At 39.8% G+C, this 9,762-nt stretch overlaps 1 pseudogene; it reads right to left on the bottom strand.

The window, feature by feature from the left end:
- Positions 1–7,790: 7,790 nt before the first annotated feature.
- On the bottom strand, positions 7,791–9,433 carry LOC118555421 (keratin, type II cytoskeletal 8 pseudogene; annotated as a pseudogene).
- Positions 9,434–9,762: the final 329 nt, after the last annotated feature.

Here is a 9,762-nt window from a genome sequence, read left to right as displayed (position 1 = left end):
CCCACATATGCAGAATGCTCTGACCATCTATTATAAATCTGTAACAATAGGGGTGCATTTCAGCACAGTCCTAGGGTTATCAATAACATCTAGAGCCCCATTTGCAATTTTACCAACGGGAATATTCTTGTTAGAAATGGATTAAGGAGGGGGCACCTGGGTGGTTCAGTCAGTTAAGCCATCCGTCTTAATTTTGGCTCAGGTCAAAGGTTGTGAGAGGAGCCCTACATTGGGCACCATGCTCAGTGCAGAGTCTGCTTGAGATACTCCCTCTCTGGCCCTCCCCCTGCTCGCATGCTCTCTCCCTCTCTCTCTCTCTCTCTTTCTCTCTCTAAAATAAATAAATAAGATAGATCTTTAAGAAAAAAAAAAGAAATGGCTTAAGGAGACCTAAGGAAATTTTTTTTTTAATCCACATACATAGGTGGTAGGACAGGTGAGTGGAGACATCCACAGCAGAGATCAGAAGACAGAAGCATTGAGAAATTAAACTGGAGAGTGTAGCTGCAAGGTTAGAAATAGGATATACCTTTGAGGGGACAATTCTATGAAGTATTAAGCTCTTTGATGTCTTTTTCCTTTAACTCTTAGAGCAGTTATATTTTGTCAATAACTAAAAAACCAATTTATTTATGTGTTATAATCCCTTTTAGATTTTTCCCAAACCTAAAGAAAACTACTATATCTAGGTTTTGTGGGATAAAGTAATTCTTAAATTCAAAGGGAAGTTATTTCCACCCCAAATTAAACAGCCACACGTGCCCCACATCCCTATAGGGCCACAGTGAAGAGGGTGCAAACCATGGTTTTCAGGCTTCAACAATAGTGAAGAGACAGTTGTCCTTGAGAGAATTACATTTAAGAAAAAGAGAGAAACATGGGTTGTATTCATCTTATAATCTTTCTAATCTCTCACTATACATACATAATATGTGTATGTGTGTGTGTATACACATATATATATCCCCATATGCACATACATGCTATACATATAAGTATATATGTGTATATAAGACAGCATGTACATATATATGAAGGATAGATATCACATATACAGTAAATGATTTTAAATGCACAAAATATGCAGACAAGAAGAAGATTATAATAATAGGCTCCCAAACGTAATTGAAAGTATTTCTCACAATAGAAACAAGTTACTGGGGGCACCTTGGTGGCTCAGTCGTTAAGCGTCTGCTTTCGGCTCAGGTCATGATCCCAGGGTTCTGGGATCAAGCCCTGCATCGGGCTCCCTGCTAGGCAGAGAGCCTGCTTCTCCCTCTCCCACTCACCCTGCTTGTGTTCCCTCTCTCGCTGTCTCTCTGTCAAATAAATAAAATCTTAAAAAAAAAAAACAAAAAAACAAGTTACTGTATGACTGAATTAATAAAAACTAGCTCATAAGATTTCAAAAGTTAACAGTAAAAAAAGTTATTCAGAACAATTCTTTAGTTATGAAGAGCCCACAATTAGAATTAATTCCTCGGTGGTATTTTCTTTATTTCTCTCCTAGTCTAGAATGACTATTCAGATAAGGCCATTGCCAATAATGATAGTGATGATAATCAGGATCTCTTTTAGGCTAATAAAACCCTGCGGTAAAAGAGTTAGACATTTAAATTAGGTCATACAATGATCCAATTGAGGGAGATTTTAAAATACTCCTTATAATAAGTATTTTTGCAGACTTGACTCAATTTGAAGGTAATAGTTCACTTCTGAAAGATGTTTTAAGAATTTTAAAACTTAGAGCTTTATCTCTATTTCCCCTATGAAAATATTTTGTATGAAGAAGGCTTTTGCCTTAGGATTCACACATAGAGGAGAGAGCACTTGCAGTGAGGTTGGTCAGTTCTAGGTGGTTCCATGAGACTTATGTAGTTACTTTCCCATTTTATAGATAAAGAAGCTAGAGGCAAGAAACTTAGTAACCTGCCCAAAACCACAAAGATAATAAGAGATAGAATCCAGATTGAAAAGTCTGACACTAAAGCCCTTGAACTTATCTTAAAACATTTTCTGATACACTAATGCTCATTTCTCAGTACTTTTAATATTTCCCTTCAAATCCTTTTTATTTGTTTCCATTTTCTCCTACAATAACTTTAGACATACTTAAGGTCAACATAAAAATAATAAAAGATAAGGGGCGCCTGGGTGGCTCAGTCATTAAGCATCTGCCTTTGACTCAGGTCATGATCACAGGGTCCTAGGATCAAGCCCCGCATCCGGGCTCCCTGCTCAGCAGGGAGTCTGCTTCTCCCTCTCCCACTCCCCCCTGCTTGTGTTCCCTCTCTCGCTGTGTCTCTCTCTGTCAAATAAATAAAAAAAAAAAACCTTTAAAAAAATAAAAAATAGGGGCGCCTGGGTGGCTCAGTCGTTAAGCGTCTGCCTTCGGCTCAGGTCATGGTCCCAGGGTCCTGGGATCGAGCCCCGCATCGGGCTCCCTGCTCGGTGGGAAGCCTGCTTCTCCCTCTCCCACTCCGCTGCTTGTGTTCCCTCTCTCGCTGTCTCTGTCTGTCAAATAAATAAATAAAATCTTTAAAAAAATAAAAAAATAAAAAAATAAAAAATAATAAAAGATATTGACAACTAGTATCAGAATCAAAGGGATACTTTGGAATATAAAGAGTTACTACAACTCAGTAAGTAAAATATCAAAAATTAACAGAAACAGAAAAATAAATAAGATTTGTTTGAACAATTAGTGCTTAGGAAGATCCATGTGGTCCAGCAAAATATATTGCCAAATTAAATTCTGGTGAAATATCTTTTTTTTTTTGAGAGAGAGAAAGAGAGAGAGGGAGGGAGGGAGAGATTGAGAAAGAGGGAGAGGGAAAGAGAATCTTAAGCAGGTGCCACACTCAGCATTAAGCAGGATGCAGGACTTGATCTCAGGACCCTGAGCCAAAATTTAGAGTCAGACGCTTAACTGACTGAGCCACCAGGTGCCCCAATTCTGGTAAAATATCTTAAGAAAACAAATGACTTGGGGCACCTGTGTGGCTCAGTCGTTAAGCGTCTGCCTTTGGCTCAGGTCATGATCCCAGGGTCCTGGGATCGAGCCCCGCATCGGGCTCCCTGCTCTGTGGGAAGCCTGCTTCTCCCTCTCCCACTCCCCCTGCTTGTGTTTCCTCTCTCGCTGTGTCTCTCTCTGTCAAATAAATAAAATCTTTAAAAAAAAAAAAAAAGAAAGAAAAAAAATGACTTAAAGTAAAAGAAAGAGTAGGGACATTACTTAGATCTAAATAATGATTATCCCTACACAGAGTATGAGAGAAATGGAATCTATAAACATGATCTTTTTTTAAGTTGATGAGCTTATATTTTGTCTGATTTTCTAGATGTTTAAAGTGGATAGGTAAATGCAGTCCCTCTTACAGAGAAGGTAAATCCAGTCCCTCTTACTTCATCATAGCCAAGAGTGGAAGTGTCTAATGGTATCTACTGGTGGACAGAATAGAGCAGTAAATGGAAATAAATTGTCATAAAATTCTTTCATTAGTCAGAAAGTGGTAGAGGTACAGGCTTAGGGTAACTTTTTTTTTTTTTTTTTTTAAGATTTTATCTATTTATTTGACAGAGAGAGACAAAGCGAGAGAGGGAACACAAGCAGGGGGAGTGGGAGAGGGAGAAACAGGCTTCTCGCTGAGCAGGGAGCCCTATGCGGGGCTCGATCCCAGGACTCGGGGATCATGACCTGAGCCGAAGGCAGACGCTTAATGACTGAGCCACCCAGGCGCCCCTTAGGGTAACTTTTCAAAACGAAAGAAAATAATCCAAGATGGAATCATTATAGAAGTGAACATAAACAAAAATTAATTTGAAATAGATCATAAATCTAAATATAAAAAATATAGTTCATAGAAATGAATTTATGAGTGTATCTCTATAATCTTGGAATAAACCGAGTTTTTAAAAAAGGACACAAAAATATGAATGTAAAAGAAAAAAACCTAAACTGGACCTTTTTTAAATAAAAAATTTACACCATTAGATTATTAAACTCTGGGCCATAATAAAGTGACACTCACTTTGAACAACCAGAAACTTAGACAAAATAGATGAAGCAATGGTTTGGGACCACTGGATAACTAGTAATAAAGTGATCCCTGAGAGAAGAGAAACAAATGAGGTAGGGTGAAGAGAATTTCCAGGCACAGCAGAGAAAGGAGGAAGTAGACTTCATAAATTATAAAAGCAAAGTGTGAAGTTCTGAGAGGGCAAGTTGGCTAGAATTTGAGAGATAAGGTACACAAGAGGAGGGAGTGAGAGAGGAAGGGACAGAGGGAGAAAGGAGTGGGAAAGAGAAAGAGAAGGTGAGGGGAGAGAGAGTAAGAGGGGAAAAGGGAGCTCCAGGATCTGCAGAAGCATCCCTTCAAGACTTTAGCTGAATATTATTTGATGCATGCATGTGAAAAAATGACCCAAAGCCAGAGAAAGAATAACCATAAAATATCAGCAGTACAAATTCTGGAACTACACAAGTCTGAGAACAGTTCATGATCTCCTCACAGCTAGAGTAAAAAAAAAATCCACCTAATTAAGAAGACATCATTGGGTAAATCCTCATAACAGTTTTTTCTTTAATAGTAATAAATAGCATGATTACACAGGGGTAATACAAATCTACACATCTGATAAGTTACATAGAGCTAAATACACACAAACACACACTCACATAAATAAGTACATGTAAAACAGGTAAAATCTGAATAAAGCTAGTAGATTGTATCAATGTCAATTTCCTGGTCATACCATCATACTATAGTTATATAACACGTTACTAATGGGGGGAAACTGAGTGAAGGGTACATAGGATTTATCTACAATATTTCTTTCAAATGCACGTGGATCCACAATTATCTCAGAATAAAAAATTATAAATAAATTAAAAAGGAAATTTAGTCTTAATTATGTGAAATTAAAATATTCTAATATAAATATGTTTCAAGAAGTATATACTTCTTATATTCCCTTAAAGGGAACATATCTAAGCACAAAGCCTAACTTTGTTTGTAGGTTTTTAAGTTTAAATCACTTTTTTCCCCTATTGGGCTCAATATTAGTGCACTTTATAAAATAAATTAAGCACTCTAGAGATCTGTCAAATGGCCTCATTGCTTTTTCTCCCCTTCAAATATCCAGTGCTACAACATCCTTCCACAGAAAGGAAAATCCTATTATTGCTTAACTTCTTTTAGTAAGTAATATATACCTCATACAAACTCTAGAAAACTACCATGGATAATTCTGATTTGATAATTCTCTGCTAATGGTTTCCACTTAAAAACAGAAGCAAAAAATAAACTTTTTATTTACTGTTCTATCACATATTTAAATTCACTGTCTCTTCCCAAATAGCTGAACTAACTGTCCTCTGTCAAGCATAGTAGTTAAAAAATAAAAGAGATGGACTGAGGATTTTCCTTACTGGAGACATACATTTTCTTTGAACTATTATTTTAAAACTTTGTAAAGCCTTGCCTTTTACCTAATAGTTCACTGACCATCAATTTTCCTCAATCTTGCTATGTGCTTAAGTATGCTATCCCTGTTCCCAGTCTCTTTTCTACTGCAAATTTAAATGGAAAAGGACTCATACAACATAAAACTGAATCTCTGTAACATACAAACTAAGCCTTTACAACATTTTCTTAGCCTGGGTTAGGTCATCTAACTCTGTTTTCATGACTCTTTATAAGGGCTAATAATCATCTTATTTCTGATACTGGCCTGTACTGCAGTTTGATAATGCACCCTTTCCACAATCTTAAATGATTCTTCATAGTTATTAGCACATCAGATAACTCAACAATTCATACTTATACAAAAGGGGGAGGAGGCAGTAAGTCTAGTAAAACTATAAACAATATTTTGGGGCACCTGGGTGGCTCAGATGGTTAAGCGTCTGCCTTCGGCTCAGGTCATGATCCCAGGGGCCTGGGATCGAGTCCCACATCGGGCTCCCTGCTCAGCAGGGAGCCTGCTTCTCCCTCTGCCTCTCTCTCTCTCTGTCTGTCTCTTATGAATAAAGGAATAAAATCTTTAAAAAAAAAAAAAAAAAAAAAAAAAAACTATAAACAATATTTTCTAAACAACCTCATATTTAATAGAATTTTGGGATGGTGCAGTCCCGAACACCATAGATAAGTATCATGGAGCCTTTATCTACCTTTGGTCAAAATGGTAAACTGAGAAATAACACAAATACCCTGACAACTGGTAGCTGGCCTAGAAAAGAATAGCAGCCCATGGTGCCCCCATTGAATTTAAATAATTTTTTAAATATTTTATTTATTTATTTGAGAGAGAGAACACAAGTGGGGGCAGGGAGAGAGGGACAAGCAGACTCCTCCAGGGAGCCTGATGTGGGGCTTGATCCCAGGACCCTGAGATCATGACCTGAGCTGAAGGCAGATGCTTAACCAACTGAGCCACCTAGGCGCCCCTGAATTTAAATAATTTAACAGAATATCAACATCTGATGACATTACTCCATGACCATAACAGAACAAAACAAAATACAAGGACATCACACAACAAAAAATACTAAATATCCCTCTCTCCTGACCAAATAAATGACCACTACTTTAACTATGACAATTCTAGCTCCATTTTTCCATTTTACCTCCTAGATTAAAAATTATTAAAATATGCAGTTACTAATTTGCCATCATTCCATGACAAATTCTAATCCAGAACAGAACCCTTCTCAAAAATCATCTAGGATAACCCAAAACACTGTAAAAAGCCCATGCTATCCTTTACTGAAACAACCTATAAGTCCACATTTGTTCCATCACCCTTGCAAAAGCAAGTTAAATAAAGTTTGACTTAGGTGTGTTCCTGGTGATCTTTAGACATTATGTTTTATCAAGCTCACACACAACAAGGCAGCTTAATGAGAAAGACTATGACTATTACAAACACTGGTTAGCCTGCGGATTAAATGGCATTTTAATGGTTTGTTGATGTGAATGTAAATTGGTACAACCACTTTAGAAAATTCTTCAGCTATATCTACGTAAGTTAAATATATAACTGTCCCAAGTCTCAAGAGTTCCATCTAGGTTTATCTCTAAGAGATATGAAAGACATATTCACTAAAAGATAAGCATGGAATGTTCATGGATGTTTTATTCATAATAGCACCAAACTGAAAGCAAGCCAAATGTCTATCTAAAAAAAAAAAAAAAGGTAAATCACTTATGTAAAATACTACACAACAATGTGAATGAATGAATCACAATATGAATTCATCTCAAAAACAGAATATTGAGCAAAGAAACCAGACACTAAATATGCATGCTGGATGAATCCCTTTATATAAAATTCAAAAAGAGATTCTAATGCAACTAAAAGTTAGAATATTGGTTACACTTGAGAGTATAAGTTACTTGTAGCACAAAGGAGATTTAGGGAGATGTGGTAATCCTCTGCTTCTTGATCTGGATTACTTGAGTATATAAGTTTGTGGAAATTCATAAATCTGTATATACAAGATATGTCCACTTTTCTGTTTGTTATAATTTTTGTTCCATTTTGTTTTGGGGATTGGCAGAGCCATCTGAGGCTTTATTTGGGAAAAGACACTTGAGTTGGCTTTTAGTTGGGGCCATGGGCAAGAGGCAGTACCCAAGGCAGTAGACTCCCCCTAAGTGTAGGCTGAGGACTGAGACTGAGCCTCAGGTGTGTCTCCTGTTCCAGACACTCCCCTGCACAGCTCCTTCCCCCAAAGGCTCTATGGTAGCCACAGGAGTGAGGAGGTTGGTAGGGACCACAGTGCTTGTTCACTTGGACAAGAGGACATCAGATGACTCAAACACCAGCTTCCCATCACAGGTCTCGATCTTCTTCACAACCATGGTGTTGGAGGAGCTGACAAGGCTGAATTAACTGGAGCCCCTAGCAGAGCCGAAGCTGGACTGGAAGCTCAGGCTATGGGTGAGACCAGGGCTTGTGAGGCCCCTGTAGGCTGAGCTCATCCCACCCGAGTAGCTGCTGGTGGTCTTAGTATAGATACTCATGTTCTGCATCCCAGCCTCCAGCCAGCTCTCCTCACCCTCCAATAGCTTGCAGTAGGTGGTTATCTAAGTGTCCAAGGCCAGCTTGATGTTCATGAGCTCCTGGTGCTCATGAAGCTGCCAAACCATGTCCTGCTTGTCTTGCTGCAGGGCAGCTTCAGCCAGCTTGGCAGTGGCATCCTTAATGTCCAGCTCCTTGTGCTGCTCCGTATCAGCTGTGGCAGCCTCCAGGGAAGCCCTCTGGCTTTTGAGGCCCTTGATCTCCGCCTGGAATCAGGTGATGTTCCAGTTCATCTTGGAAATCTCCATCTTCGTTGTGACAGAGGTCACCCCCATGATTCCCAGCCAATGTCTGCAGTTCCTCATCCGGTACGTGGTCTTGGTCTCAGCCCAGCTGTAGTTGGCAGTGTCTTTGTACTGGGCTTTGACCTCAGCAATGACACCATCCAGGGAGTGGCTGTTGTCCATAGACAGGACCATGGACATGTCCGAGATCTGGAACTACTACGATTCACAGATCTCCTCTTCATACAGCTGCCTTAAGAAGCCAGTCTCATCGGTCAGCCCATCCAGATGGGACTCCAGCTCTACCTTGTTCGTGTAAGCTTTGTCCACATCCTTTTTGATGAGGACAAATTCATTCTCCATGTCTGCATGCACTTTGATCGCCCCCTCATATTGCCACCAGCCCCCGCGTATTGCCAAGTCCACCTCCAGCTTCAGCTTCCCCTGGCCCAGTGTGTCCAGCTGCTGCCAAAGGTTGTTGATGTAGCTCTTGAACATGTTGTCCGTGTTGCTCCAGACTGTTTTCTGCTGCTGTAGAAGGCTCCACTTGGTCTCTAGAATTTTGTTCTGCTGCTCCAGGTGCTGCACCTTGTTGATGAAGGAAGCAAACTTGTTGAGCATCTTGATCTGCTCCTTCTCCTAGGTGCACAGTCTGGATGTTGGGGTCCCCCTCCAGCTTAAGGGAGTTCAGCAGGCTCTAGTTCCCTGAGACAGCTTTGATGCCCTCCACGTCCCTGGCCCCACTGTAGGCCCCGACCATACTCATGCCCAGGCCACCCCCAGAAGCTGCTACTGCTGCCCACCTGGGAGAAGGTGGAGGAGCTGATGCCAGTGCCAGGCATACTCATGTACTAGTTAGTTGCTAAAGGCCCAGGGGCTGGAGGTGGACACCTTGTAGGACTTCTGGGTCACCCTGATAGTCATGGTAGAGACTGGAGTGGAGGAGAGCAGGCTAAACCTGACAGGTTTGAGAAGGAGTCGAGAAGCTGCTTCTGGGTAGGCTAAAAATTTTGAATTTATAGGTTTTCATAAAAATGTAAAAGACATACCAAAACTGAACTCTCGTTCTTGCATAGTAAAAATTCTTAAAAAAAAAAAAAAAAACTACATTAAGAATAGTTACTATATCATTCAGAGTCCCACCAGGAAACAGATGGCACATCAAGAGGTTAGTCGAAACAAGTTTAAGGAAGAAATAATTTATAGAGGTGTAGGCAGAGTTCAGTGAACCAGAATGCCATGAGGATGCACTCAGGAGCTAGCAAGAGGAGGAAGCTCTTAAGCCTCATAGTGGAAGGGGAAGGAGTCACCAGACGCTAGCAAAGACTGTAGCTGCAGATAATGAACACCTCAAAGGGAGCAGTCACTGCCAAAACCTTAGTCTGGCAGAGGAAGGGAAGAAGAAATAATTAACTTTGATCTTTCTTTTTCTTCCCACAATCAGCTCTCATGC

Source organism: Halichoerus grypus, chromosome 4 (genome assembly GCF_964656455.1).
Source record: "Halichoerus grypus chromosome 4, mHalGry1.hap1.1, whole genome shotgun sequence".
In the NCBI taxonomy this organism is placed as follows: domain Eukaryota; kingdom Metazoa; phylum Chordata; class Mammalia; order Carnivora; family Phocidae; genus Halichoerus; species Halichoerus grypus.
The sequence above is the reverse complement of the archived record's forward strand: the minus strand, read 5'-3'. Positions and strand labels throughout refer to the sequence as shown.